This window comes from Gymnodraco acuticeps, unplaced genomic scaffold (genome assembly GCF_902827175.1).
Source record: "Gymnodraco acuticeps unplaced genomic scaffold, fGymAcu1.1, whole genome shotgun sequence".
In the NCBI taxonomy this organism is placed as follows: Eukaryota; Metazoa; Chordata; class Actinopteri; order Perciformes; family Bathydraconidae; genus Gymnodraco; species Gymnodraco acuticeps.
This window is the reverse complement of record NW_022991331.1, coordinates 68828-79637: the sequence shown is the minus strand read 5'-3', so window position 1 is coordinate 79637 and position 10810 is coordinate 68828. Positions and strand designations below refer to the sequence as shown.

The following is a 10810-nucleotide window of genomic DNA, read 5'->3' as shown; positions in this document are numbered from 1 at the left end:
AGTTTTGACTTGCAATGCTCTTTCAGCTTGTATTTAGACCTAATTACATTTGATGCTTCTTCAAAAAAATCCTTAGATTGTAAAACATTCTGAATTTCAGGGTTTTCTGACATGTTAAAGCCACTTTTGTTTAGGTGGTAGGCTATGAATGCATCATAGTTTTCCTTAAAAAAAGAAAACAAAAAATTGACATCATCAAGGATTTCCTCCTGTACCAACAGTGGAAGATTATTTTTTTCTCTACATTTTAGAATAAAACTAACAAGGTTCTCACTAAACGATGTCAACAGTTCATTCAAGCAGGGAGGCTGTTCGGCCTTGCCATTTGTGGAGGGATCATTTTCTGCAGCGGCATCTTCATTTTCAAGGTCCATAGGGGGCTCATGCTCTTCGTCATCAGAGGGCAAAATGGAGTGCTTGTGTTTTCTGTACATGTGTCTTCTGAAAGACTCATATTTTGTACTTTGACAATCATTCAATCCACAAGTTATGTTAAAATTAGACTCATGAGCATGTATAAGTCCAACATGCTGTACTAATTTCATTAGTGTGAATGTTCTTCGAGAGCACTTGGGACATTGATTTAGGCGAGGCATTAGTATAACTGGTTAAGAATTCTGATAACAGTGGTCGAGAGCGGCTTATCCCCCTCCTCAGATATTTTCAGGATGCAGCGCTATACGAAGGTCAAGGTGTTCTTACGGTTTGGTGGGTAGGCCATGTTGAAAATGAAATGTGCGCAAAAGGCTGCGATGACTCCCTCCTCCAAATCACTGGCCCTGCACAACTCAAACCCATCCGTTTTGACCACACTGGGGCCTCTTCTTGTGAAGGCTGACTTCCAGTCGGTGTGTGTCAGTTGGGTGGTCGGGTAAGGTGTGCCAGGCTAAACACAAAATGGAAAGTAAATTAGTATAACCCAAGTATGTACAGTGGTGCTTGAAAGAGACACGGAAAATCAATTTCAAATGGAACTCAACATGAACATTTGCAAACAAATGCACATCGGTTGCTCCTTCATTTATAAGAATGAGGCACATTTCCCCCCTCCGGTGTGACAGTGGCTTACCTCTTCCAAAGTAACATGATGCTCCACCTTTTCCTTGAAAATAATTGGCAGGAGAACAAGCCCGGCTTTGAAGTCCATGGCTAGAAGAGAGGAAGACACAGATCAACACAGATGTCTACAATTGTAGTGGTGTCTGATTCTCTGTCTATTGTGGCACTGTGGTGAGAAGGTGGATCGGACCTATACAATTGTGAAAATGACCTAAATGGAGCAGGGAAATAAAAGTAAAGATACAATGTGTGCAGATGTAAGTGAGTTGAATTGAGTAAACTCACTCCTCAGTATAAACCGCCCACCCGCACCATTGAATACTAGCATTTCAGTGGCGTAGTTGGTGGTGTTTGAGGTGGTCACAAGAGTTTGTAAGTCAGAGGATGAGATCGTACCCACGTGGGCAAGTGAGGGTGGAAGCTAGGACGCAGTAGGGCTGTGCAATTAATCGTATTTTATTCTCGATTAAAACGATTATTTTGCTGCATTCCCTTTCGCAATGATGCTCTCAATGTGTCTTGCGTTACACATCCTGCGCTCCCTAAAAGCCCGCTCAGCCAGGTTGTGTCTTGCAGTCTGTTTAATAAATCCATATAAACACGTTACAAGGGAAGCTTTAGTTGCTGTGTCTTTATTCTCCGATCTCTAGCGTACAGTCAACTTTGACTAACCTCGTCAAGCCGGAGCCTCTTAACTACTTCCTGTTTCCAGGTGAGGGGTTACCAAAATAAGAGTACTGCGTGTAGCAGTATAATTAAACATTACAGGTTGTGAGTGACATTAGTTATCATATTTATATATGTTTAGTAGGTTGTGGAAGTGCGCTCCAAAATATTTGTTTATCTTCTGTATTTATTATTTTGATATTATTTATTTAAATGTAGATATAAATGTTTTTTTTTTTTTTACGTTACATTACAGGGTAATCAACTGTTAAAACATATTGTTCAAAATATATATTTTTTTAAAGTTCAATAAATGGATGTTTTCAAAGTCAATGAATAATCGTGATTAGGATTTTTGCCATAATCGAGCAGCCCTATGACGCAGTGACACCTGTACACAGCATTACCTGGTAGATCTTCGCTCAGTGACTCTTCTCTTGCCTGCAGATATATCTTCTCCAGAGGGGATTTTCCTCTTGCAAGGGCCAGCACCTTGGGTAGAATGGGGAGAAATTCCTCTCTGAAGCGGTGCTGCAGGTTTTCAATGTTGTGGATGCGGTTCATTTCCTCACACAACTGCATAGACGGACAGAAACAAAGACAACACAGTACAATTTAGAGAGGTTGATTGTATGGACGGAACACTACGCGTGCAAGTAGCGAAGGGTTACATATTTTACATACCCCAGCAGGTGTCTTCAAGAATGGATACTTATTGGCGATAGTATCAGCCCGTACCCCCTCAGCCACCTCCTTTCTCCTCCACTGAAATGTCTTTGTCATTGCGTTGGTAACGCTGCAGGAATCAGGCTGGGTCTTCAGGTATTGTCGTTTCAAAACCTGTGTGTGTGTGCACCAATGGAGGACTCGTCCTCCCCAGAAACAGAAATGATGTCCTGCAGATAGACAAGACAGATGGAGACAAATGACAAACATGAGCCTGGCTTAATATAGCAGTGCCACCATTTTCTATATACTGTATTTACTGACTCAGTTTTAAGTGTATACAGGCTGATGGGAATAAACTCACTGAAGATCGTCTGACAGAAGTCGTTATGCTTCCCTGGTTATTTTCTGGTGCTTGGGGTGATCTATGATGCCCAAACTTTTGCTTCATGTTTCGAACTACCTCGTGGTGGACCAGGGGCGTCCTTTCAGCTTTGAACCGCCGTTTTAAAGACATATGCCAGGTGTTCTAATCAGAGGAGACAAAGATTTAAATTAACCCAAAACATTTTTGTGAAACTCATTGAGTTTAAAGAGAAGGTAGCAGATGTTTGGCCACTACGGAGCTGTTGAGCTAAAGGGGATTCTTTCTCAGTAGATGGCACCCATGTATTGGTCGCACTTTCATAACTGTCAATCAAAAGACGGCATGGGCACAGATATGATAGACAGGTGGTTCATCCAATCCCCTGCCAAGTATTTTTGAAAGTGCCTGCCCTTTTCAAAACAGTTTACCATAGAGTCTTCCCAGTTGGTTGTGTGAAACAAACAAATCAGGTATGTCAGGTTATGGAAATCAAAACATATATTGTGATGTAACCCAGATAACACCTCATTAGAAAAAGTTCATTTGTAAATGAGCTCTCGAAAAGGCTTTTGTCCTTAATCGAAAATGCTATAGGGGAGATAACATCTGTCAATTCAACAAACCACATAGGACTATAAAACCAGTAAAAGTAACTTACATATCCATTCCCCTCCATATCCTTCAGGAAAGGATACCTGCAAATCAATGCTTTGGCCACTTTAATATATTCAACATTTGTCGGATACCTAGAGAAAGCAGGATGAGAAAGTAAGTTAAGTATTTGTATGATCACAATACTGTAGAAGGTGTGCTGACAAATATTTACAATAGCAATATTTACATTGTGCCATCGTCTCATGCAATATCCTCACGATTTTGTGTCTATCAGTAGACACTTTATGGCATGGTTGTTTTGCGTCCAGTTTGGTCTGGATATCTTTGGGGAACGTTGGCAGGGTAAACACAGCAGGGAAACTCCCATATTATTGACTGCAGGACAAAGAGGCATGTGATTAGCAAAGGACAAAAAAGCTGAAAAATATGTGAGGACATGTGATTATATTTAATCACATTATCGCTATGTGTGAGTGATATTTGATCATCCATGTAATCAAAACCCCTTCCCATTCAATCACACACTCTCATGTCATTGTAAACACATGTTCCTGCTTCCCATGACTGATATTTGTATTCTAATGAAAGTGTCAACCATTTCCCCCCTGATTAGTTAATACATAGAAGTAAAGCTAAGACATGAAAGCTACAACAAAAGTTATCGTAAAAAATAAAAGCAGTTGGTTAGTATTGAGCGTTCAACAAGGTAATGTCACACTTGCCATGTTGGAGAAAAACAGTCATTCGGCAAGATCTCAAAAGTCAGCGTTGTAGTTGGCTCTGGCTCCTTCAGCTGGCGTGCAAATTGTAGGAATTTTGCTTGCTTTTTGAAGGAACCTTCAAAGAGGTATGCGACCATCATCTCGGTCAGGCCATAGGAAATTGCTTCCCCGTCCACATCATTATCTGAAGACACAAATTATGTTAGCAAATCTCAAAACACTTTTCAGAATGTAATCATTCCTAATCCATGCTGACATTATGTCGTTCCACATTCAAGTCAAATCCAATCTCATTGTTAGCAGTTCCAGTTCTAGTCAGGTTAGCAATACATTTGAGTTGATAATAGCCAAGTTTCCCGGGCTGATTTTTAGTCCCAGTCTGCCCCTGCATGTAATCAACATACACAAGCACAGCTGTAAGCTATGGCTAACACTCTGCTAGCTACATGGATGGCTAGCTAATGCCCCTTTCACACCAATGTGGTTCCAGGGCCGGTTCGGAGCTAGAGCCTGAAAAGCGTTGGTCTAAAAGCAAGAACCGCATACTTCACGTTTAGTAGGAGTGGGGCGAGATTAACCTGAGCTAACAGTTTAAGTATGGCAAATACAAGTTGTAACAAGCTGTAGCGCTGAGCAAAGTGACTAGAACGCAACCACACACTTATTTAAAAAAACACACTTTATAAAGTCAGGCAACACTAACCAGGCTTCGTGTGATTCTGTTTATTTGTACCTTACTTTGACCATCCGTTCATTGTTATTGATCATTGTGGAGAGAGGCAGACGTTTTGTTTTGTATTATAGCAGCTATCGGATGGAATCAATACATGGGCTGCACAGGTTGCCATGTCCGACCATCACAAGTAGAATGAACTACATTAATAAACAATGAACCACGGCACTCTGGAGAAAAGTGCAAGGTTGGAGAAGTAGTTATTTAATTTAATCTGGCTTCGTATGATTAAAAGTAACACGATCATCGACCCGACGCAGGCACCCATTGTTGTTGTTGTGAGCACCGTTGGGGAGAAAATCAGCTACGTAAACGGTGACGTCATGACGCAGCAGCGGCAGCACCAGTCGGGCTCTGGGCGGTGTGAACAAAAAGGGGGGGAAGAAAAACCGGTTTCGAATCAGAAGAGCTAGAACGGGAGCTGCGTTGGTGTGAAGGGGCATTTCATAACTTCGCACACGGCTGCTTCCCGCTAGTGATGGGAATTCCGGCTCTTCTTGGTGAGCCGGATCATTTGGCTCGGCTCACCAAAAAGAGCCGGCTCTTTCGGCTCCCAAACGGCTCTTCAGTTTACCACATATTATACCTTTTAATTAAATCAAATGTAGCCCTGTTTTGACCAATGATTTGTATGTGTACACACATATATCACTTAAATTATTCAATACATCCTTTGTACTGAAGTATTCAAAAGTAAAAATGACATGTTTAATATAAATGATTTGCTGTGGCCAAATGTTTTCATTGCATTTACAGACCCGTGTAACTCTCTGATACCACCGAATGAATGCACTGACTTGCTTGTCGAACTACGCTACACAAAACAGATGGCAACACCTATAAAAACTATTTAAAAAAAGGGGCTACTGTATCGACATATTAAAATTATATTTAAAGAAAAGGCCCTGACAAAACAGCAGGGCTCTATTTCAGTAACTATTAGCTATAGAAAAAAAGACAGCAACAGCTGACATCAAATCTTTGCTGAGCCGAAGGATAATCATAAATAAATAACATAGTGAAAATAAATATATTGCAATGCTCAAAACAGCAGCATCCAACCCTCTCTAATCCTTGGATATTACATGTCACCTGCATGCATGCACGGAGCAGCTGTAGCGCGGAGATCATCATCATCATTCTGTCTTGTATTACTTAAAGTGGACCTATCATGCTATATTTGAACAATATATTGTAGGGCCATATCTATATAAAGTATATGATTCTGTGAGCTGCAGCTGACCACACCCCCCTGCAGGAGCTGTACCTGTATCCCTCTCATCACAACACAACTCTACACTGTGCATCAGATATGTGTCTTTATTACAATTGAATGTAAATTGTCAATTTGAAAATATAGCAACATAAAACGAACAACTATGCACTGGGTTGTTTGTGAAACAGTACCATCGAAGATGTTTGCGGACTTGACATGTTATTGCTGTGAAAATAACAAATTGAATCCATAGAATACAGTTGTTCCATCATGACTTCTAGCCTATACGTACGTGTAAGCAATTATGTCTACCTTCCCACTCTTGCAGCATTAAGACCCAATAATATCAAATGCTTAACTGCCTAGGTTGCAACATTCACTTTTTGGTTGCCAAATGTCAGTTTAGTTTACATAAATGCACTTTTTGTTTTAACCTACATTACTGTTGTAGAAGGAAAAACAACAGTGAAAGTTATATTTCAGAAACAACTTTATTGGAAACGTTTTTTCAACATTCAAACATTTATTGTCATTACATGACATGTCATTTAGCTGACGCTTTTATCCAAAGCGACTTACAATAAGTGCGTTCGACCAAGAAGATACAAAGTGAAGAAAACAGAATCATATAAGTACATCAGGTTTCATAGAGCTAAAACATTTCAAGTGCTACTCAACTGGCTTTAGATAAGCCAGTCCTTTATTAGTATATAAGTGCTTTGTTGGTAATTCTATTGCTCGAAGTGGAGTCGAAAGAGATTTCTGCGGTCCTGATTTCAATGGGGAGCACATTCCACCATTTGTCATGTCAGTATGTTAGATTCCATTCCAAATGATATAACAGTGGGTGTACAGGTGTGTATGTCCACACAAATCTATGTACATTTCTTTAAATATATATATAAGTTGTCTTTGAAAAACGTAATACTTTAACTTTAAGTGTGCAATGACAACAGCCTGGACCACATGTGAACATAAACAAGGAATGTGTGTGTGTGTGTGTGTTTGTGTTTATAAAGTGCAGCTTTTGCAGTAATAGTCCAGGGAGATAGAGGGCTGCCCAACACATGTTGTGTGGTACCATTTGGTACAGCCGGTGCACTCAATCTGAAAAGAAACAGAAATAATACATGTTAGAACATGGCCACATTTTTTTTAGATTAACATCACTCATCCAGAGTACGCTTTACAATCACTCTGTTAACATTTAACTAAATAAGCAATGTATAGGTTTGGATCTTATCTGTGGTTCTTTCTGTGTAGAGTCCGTGCTCAGAGGTTCCTTCCACTGCACCAGTGTTCTCCCATAGTGCAAAGACATGCAAGTTTGGTGAATTAAAGTAAAAATGTTCAATATCTGTTATAGTGTTCACACGGTGATGTTGAGGTAACCTATCCAGGGTGTATCCCAGTCTTCCAGCCAAATGGTGGTCATGAAATTAATACAACGTCTTACCCATTGGTCAACCTTGGTGAACCCTGAACTAAGTTCCCCACAGGCCCGACACAGCTGGGATAGGTCATCTGTAAAAAACAAATACCGGCATAAATGTAGTGAAATGGAAAAAATACAGGATATTTCGGTTTCTCTGGTTTAGTCCTGTATACCGGAATTTTTCACCAGGGACATTGCCATGTCGAACCTCATTGAGGCCACACCCGCCTGGTCAACAGGGTACTGGACCTTCTGGTCCAATAGTATTTGCTCTGCAAGCTAACAAAGTCTGAGATAAGTATCTTCGTATTATGGTTTGATGACAGATGGTTATATATACACACATTCATAAATGTTACCTTGCAAATCAACACACCGCATGATGTCATGTCCTGCTGTTTGGGATGATCCATGCTGTCGCATGCCCATCTCCCAACAGCTGGGTTTGTCTTGCGGACCAGCGATCTACACAGGGAACACATACATTATGTTTTGGACATACAATCCTTTTTACGTCAAGAACAGCTGAATGTTCACACAGGACAATCTTATATTATTGAAGTAAAACAGCAGTAATCAGGAACATCATTGATGTGGCTTTGTGTTGCTTCCTTAGTATAATCCCACATCCTGAATGCATGAATATATCTACTAAAGACATTACAGCTGATACTTGATTTACCGTGTTAGGTCTTTGCAGCGGCTTATCTGTTCTTTGGTGGCCCCAAATGGGTCCAAGAAAAGGGACCTGTTTTCCCTCAGATACATGATCTGTGGAAGTGCAACAAATTAAACAAAGTGTCAAGTGTTAAATAAACAAGTGTTGAATAAAAAGAAATATCTTGAACCATTAACATTTTAGATTACTTACAATGAGGGTCCAGTGTGCCCTGTGACAGACGGCTCCAGCTGCCACATTGTGTTTTGTCAGGTCCAACTGAAAAATATTTGTACATACATATGTACATACACTTATTTCTAGTCCTACTCTACTCACCTTTCTTAAACCGCCTTTGTGTTTTCCCTGCCAGAGGGAAGTGATGAGGTAGGAGTCGAAAATGAAAGCCCCAGCTTTTACACCCACCCATGATAAATAGGCATTGATAATCTATAAATACAACAGATGTTTTTATCCCATTTGATAAAGAATTATCACTTTGCATATGTACTTTTGTCTTATAAAGTAGGCTTACCTCTCCCTCCAACTGCTGTCCTGGGGCCAAGACCATGAGGTTCTCGCTGTAAACATTGTATGGGCCATACTTGGCCCATAGCGTCTCCTTCCTCCTCCCTGCCCATATGTCTCGGATTACTGTAAAAAAAAAAAAAGATAACGCATGTTAGTTATTAAGGAAATGCATACTTTGAGGTGTACTTTGTGTCAGTTTACTTACAAGTCTCCACCTCAGAAGATGCTCCTTCTGCCTGACTTGATGGAGCCAGGGTTTGGGAGGGTGTGGAGGGTGTGGAGGTGGAGGTCAGTGGATCAGCCAGAGGAGAAGGATCCAACAATTTTTTCAATTTAGCAGGGATCCTCTCCTCTGGCTGGACATAGTGTGCGAGGTGGTCAATGTTGACTTTCATCTTATTGTTTCCCTTTTCTGAAACTATTTCAGCAACTTTCCCCTCAATGTCCACAACCCAGTAAGGTCCCTGCATTTCCACCTCTAGTTTCCCACCTTTTCTTTGCTCCAACCTTTTGTTTCTTTTTAAAACCAAGTCCCCCACTTGGAAGTTGTCCGCTTGCCCTTTCTCCAGTTTCCTCTTGCGGCTCTCTTGGCTTTTTTAAATGTTTTTCTTTACAAGCGTGAAAACGGCCTCCTGTTTTTGAAGTCCCTTCCAGACATCTTCCCTTTCCACCATCCTTTTCACTTTGTCTTCTGTTATCTGCCACAGAAAACAGTTAGAATGTAGAGGACATACATGTTTGAAATAAAAATAATGCTACAGGATAAGCGATTAACCGGATCTTACTTTGTACTCCTTGGGCACCTCTGATGGGTACCTCGCCTCCCTCCCAAACATCAGAAAATAGGGACTGAACTTTGTAGTCAGCTGAGTTTTGGTTCTCAGAGTGAACATGGTGGGCTGCAGGAATTGGTCCCAACGCTTGGGCTCACCCGCCACCAGTTTGTTCAGGGACCTAAATTCAGGTAAAGTACAGACACAATCAGGTAGAAGACAACATTGTTTCAAATATATGATAAAGCAACCCATTTATTTACTCTTGTTTTATTTAGGTATAATTTGTGATTACTGTTAATGTAGGAAAATCTTTTTATGTATATTAATTAACATACCTCTGTATTGTTCCATTTAATTTTTCCACGAGCCCATTTGTCTGTGGATGATACGGGGAACACAGGCTTCTTTCGATTCCCAGCCTCTCACAAAGGTTATAGTTCACCTTGAAGGAAACATTGGGACAAAAATGAAACGATGAAATGCATCTCCTGCTGAAAATGCCTGTGAATGCTGTAAACTGCGAGAATATGTTGGTGAATTTTGCATTCACACTAAAAAGTTAGCACAGAAATGTTACATAATAGGGAGTGATAATGCTTCAACGGTATACCTTATTACAGAATTCCCGCCTTGATCTGTTAGCAGTCTTTGAGGTGCACCAAATTTGTAAAATAAATCAAGAATACACTTGGTCACCTCATCTGCTGTTTTGCTTTTAAGTGGGTATGCCTCTGCCCATTTGGTGAAATAATCAACCATGACACAAATGTATTGATTGCCACCATCTGTTAGTGTGAGTTTACCCACTAGGTCCATCCCAACAAGCTCCTGAGGCTCTGTTACCTGAGAAGAAGAAAACATTTGCATTTCAGTAAACCACAGTTCACATGTTCCAAAGCTGAAACTGGCTGGAATTGTTTCCTTGTACCTCAATGGGAGTGTACTCCCTCTTTTCTTTGATGCTTGCCCTCTTTGATTGGCACTGGGGACACTCAGAAATCTGGAAAAGAAAAAAAAACACACCATAAACTTTTTTGTGCTCCACTTATGTACCATAATGTGTAATTTACCTCATTATTTTATAACTCACCCACTTGCGGATGTCATCCACCATACCAGGCCAATAAAATCTTTTCATGATGGCACCATGTGTTTTCTCTACACCAAAATGTCCTCCCAATTGGCTGCAGTGAAACTCTTTAAACAGCTTGTCAGCTTCTTCTGAGGATAGCACCACTTTGGCGAGGTGCTCAGCCATGTCCTTTTTTCTTCTGCATATGTAATGCAGTTATCCATCTGGTATTGAAATGTCATTATATATTCATTGAGAGTATTATCATAGCACACGATGTTCTGAAGTCCACAC

The 10810-nt window shown here is 40.5% G+C and overlaps 1 long non-coding RNA gene across 1 annotated transcript; it reads right to left on the bottom strand.

The window, feature by feature from the left end:
• Positions 1-9267: 9267 nt before the first annotated feature.
• Positions 9268-9903, bottom strand: LOC117562558. The gene is made up of 3 exons (XR_004571562.1): positions 9780-9903; positions 9454-9622; positions 9268-9366 (listed from the first exon to the last, which is right to left on the bottom strand). It is a non-coding gene; the product is annotated as an uncharacterized LOC117562558 (long non-coding RNA).
• Between the last annotated feature and the right edge of the window lie 907 nt (positions 9904-10810).